Here is a 4295-nt window from a genome sequence, read left to right on the forward strand (position 1 = left end):
AAGAAGCACTTGTCCCCTAAAGAACAAGAATCTGCTTCTAACTTCTCTTTTTCTTTCTCTCTTTTATTATTAACTGGAAGAAGGAAGGAAGGAAGGAAGGAAGGAAGGAAGGAAGGAAGGAAGGAAGGAAGGAAGGAAGGAAGGAAGGAAGGAAGGAAGGCATTCCCCACTTAGAAAGGCCTTAGTGCTAGCAATAATGGTGCAACTTTCACTCCAAATTCCAATACATTTTTTAGCTAACGTGTTTACTTTATAATTAAAGTAAATTAATTTTTTAAAATTCATAACTACATTAAGAGTAGAGAAAGAAAAACTGATGGATTACCAAACCCAGTTTAAATTTCTGATGATTAATTGGGAAGGGTCATGACTCTTTATAGCAACAAGTTATAGTTTCTGAATTTTGATATTTTTCTGATAAAAATACTGTTTTGCATTAGACATAGAACAGAATGACAAGAAATTGAAATTGTACGCTATTGCGGATCATAATCTCTTGACTGCATGAAAATCTAGAAAGGTGGCTATCTTTTTCTATTGACTTGACAGAACAATATATAAACAATGGTAAATTGTGCTGTTAAATTTCTGTGAGTAGGAAATGACCCTAGTGTTTCTCATTCTGAAAAATTTGGTCTGGAGCTTCAGACTGACAAAAGGAATTACGATAGATTGGAACATTCCTCTGATGGTTTCCATACATACAGTTTTTTGCTCAACTATTCTTTTTCTTGATGCAGATTCATGATTTTATGTATAAAAGAAGATTATTGGAAAATATTCCCCCCCCCCCATCTGGTAGGGGGGGAAAGTGAGATTGTTTTAAGTACAGCACACATTAAAATCGCAAGAACTGAATGTGATAGAGAAGAACAGGCTAGGAAAGTGAGTTTTCAGGGATTTCTTTGTTTGAAAATAGAATATGAGAATTGAGATTCAAAGCATTGGGAGAGCACTGGTTTGGGTAAGATTCTGCTATGGTATGTACTTATGTTTCAACTAACTGTTTTAAAATAGAAAACAATGTTTGTAGTGTATTCAGAATAATTTATCTTTATTTTTTTTAAAAAATCCACAGAGTAGCTTTCCATGGTGAAAATAAACCTATGTTTATAAACCTTGAGGGGGTAGGGGAACTAACCGAAAACTACAATGGAAGTCTTGTTCTCAGTCAGCCACTAGCATACACTTCCAAATCAGAAAAGATGAACCTTCCCTGAAATTAGGACAACCTCTTCTTTTTCTCAGATATGCATTTTACAGTGTAAAGGAAAGGAATATTTGTTGCCATATTCTTTAAAAAAATGAGAAAGGTGGCTGGCTATTGCTTACAAAATAGCTGTTACTCGTAGGCATGATTAAAATAATAATACAATTTAATGCCCATTTTCAAAGAACAGCCATGTTGACTAATGGCAATTATTCTAAGTAAACCTGTAACTCATGGGTAATCACTGTTAAATCTTGACAACAAAGGCCATTTTCCATGCAAAAGACGAATAAATCTATAGTAGCCCACTGGAAATGGCAGGCCTTGCATCACATCATAGGTAATTCACTTTGCACAACAGTCACTCCACAAATTTTCATTCACTTGCTAAGACTTAAACTGGCATTCTGTGAAATGTATTGAGAAGGTCACAGGCATGCAGGCAAACATACAAATAGGAGGATCTGATATTCTGTGCAGGCCAAGCTAAAAGTATCAGAAAATATAAAGCAACTATAATATGGGATGAGGAACGTGGTGGCTCAGTGGCTAAGACGCTGAGATTGTCAATCAGAAAGGTTGGCAGTTTGGCAGTCCGAATTCCTAGCACCACGTAACGGAGTGAACACCTGTTACTTGTCCCAGCTTTTGCCAACCTAGCAGTTCAAAAGCATGTAAAAATGCAAGTAGAAAAATAGGCACCACTTTCGGTGGGAAGGTAACAGCATTCCAGAGACATCTTTGGACAGCGTTGTCTCTTCAGCTTTGTTACAGAGATGAGCACCACCCCCTAGAGCCGGAACCAACTAGCACATATGTGCGAAAGGAAACTTTACCTTTACCTATAATATGGGATAGTGAAAAAAATCCTCTATTTGCTTCAGTTCTAAAAATGAATTCAGTACATAATCTAAACATTTTCTGGAATATCAAGCCTGAATACTAAGTGCTTGCTGAAGGACTATATATAGATACAAAACATAGCCAAGTGAGAGAGAACCACCCACAACCATTGTCCAAACCTTTAAAAATTCAGACAAATGTGTTAGTGAATTAATTTCTGCTGCTGTTTCTTTCTCTGATTGTTTGGGAATGATTTAGTGTACCCACTTGGGGTCAAGTGGATTCTGTTTGCAGCAGATGTCACCAGAATAGAGGGAAATAAATAGTCTAAGAGCATGAACCATATAGATACAGAGTCTACCTTAGGCTCCAGCCACCTCAAACTTGTGAAGGGACCTGCTGTTAAAATGGATCAGTCTTTCATATACTGCCTGCTCTGTCCAAGAATATTATAATGGATAGGTGAATTCCATCTCTGATGGTAGCTATGTAAACAGAAGCTTCTTGTTTCCTATTAGACAGTATCTCTTACAAATGGCTATAGGAAACTAATAGGACATTAGTGGATCCTCTTTCTGTATTTAAACCACAGCCACTCACAATCAGTATAATTTTAGAAATTTAACCATTGTTTTTTTTTTTACACACTGCAGTCCATCTAGAATTGCTTACAATACTTCCTTTGCATTTTCTGTTATGCACAGAGGAGCAAAGGGACACATGATGTTATGTGCAATTACTCCATTATACAAACACTGTGTGTACTTGCATTAAGTGTCATGTCATCACTCATAATTATACTATTTGTGCAACAATGTCACGGCATGTGTGTCCTCATTTGGATGTGATTGTAACTTTTTACGGACACCATTTTTGAATTACCCCAAATAGCTGAAATGTTGATCAATCTTTGCTGCAACTGAAGAATTTGCAGCATATTCAGAAATTCTTGTTCATTTTACAATCTTGCATTGGATTATGGATGTCCATAAAAGCTGGAAAACATTTATATGAAGTATATATAAATACTACCACAAATAAAATCAGGCAAAGCTTGTTTTCTTTATGTTTTAAGCAGGGAAAATCAGGAAAAGACAGGTAAAAGTGTGTCTGGTTTCAAAACTGGTTTGAAGATTGCCATCTTTTTCTGTGAGACCCGCCATGGCATGTGATTAGAGCATTGGACTAGGACTTTGCGGATTTTGGTGCCAATGTTATTCCATGATAAACATGAGTCACTTTGTTTATTTATTTATATCCTGGCTTTAATATTTTTACAAATAACTCAATGCCGCGAACATATCCAACGCACCTTCATTCTCCTATTTTCCCCACAACAACAACCCTGTGAGGTGGCTTGGGCTGAGAGAGAGTTACTGACCCAAAGTCAACCAGCTGATTTTCATGGCTAAGGTAGGATTTGAATTCACGGTTTCCACTTTCTAGCCTGGTGCTTTAACAACTAGACCAAACTCACTCACTCTCTCTCTCTCTCTCTCTCTCTCTCTCTCTCCCCCCCTCCTCTCCCTCCCCTCCCTCCCTCTCCCTCCCTCTCTCCCTCTCTCTCCCTCTCTCTTCTTCAGTCTAATTAACTTACCAGGTTGTTATAAGGGTAAGGATAACACTTAAGCTACCCTGAACTTTTTAGAGGAAGAGAAAAATGAACTACATGACATGACAACAAAAGTCAGCCACTCCTTTTTTTCACAAAGTAGACCAGGAGTTCTACCTAGAGCTTTACTTTTATTCCAGCAGGGTTGTCTCTGCTCTTGTCATGACACCGGTAGCATGTCCCAATATTTGTGGGGCTGCCACAAAAAGCGGGGAGGGGGGGGGTCAACCTATTTTCCAAAGCACCAGAAGGCAAGACAAGAAACAACGGAGGAAAACTTATCAAGGAGAGAAGCAACTTGGAATTAAGGAGAATTTTCCTGACAGTAAGAACAATCAGTGGAATGGATTGACTTCAGATATTGTGGGCGCGCCATCACTGGAGTCTTTTAAGAAGAGCCAGGACAGCCCATGCCTGGAATGGTATAGGATCTCCTGCTTGAGCACAGGGTTGGACCACTAGAAGACTTCCAAAGTCCCTTCCAATTCTTTTATTCTGTCTTGTGTGCATAATAGCTGCAGCTGTGGAAGAATGCTGGGAAACACTCATCTTTAGATGGATGGCAGCGTGTTGACTTTAAGTGCCACAATCCCTGTCAGCCGATTGCCTTTGTTCTCGTCTGCCGCTTTC

This window comes from Notechis scutatus, chromosome 2 (genome assembly GCF_049901735.1).
Source record: "Notechis scutatus isolate UNSWTSFEM ecotype Mainland chromosome 2, rNotScu1.2, whole genome shotgun sequence".
Taxonomy (NCBI): domain Eukaryota; kingdom Metazoa; phylum Chordata; class Lepidosauria; order Squamata; family Elapidae; genus Notechis; species Notechis scutatus.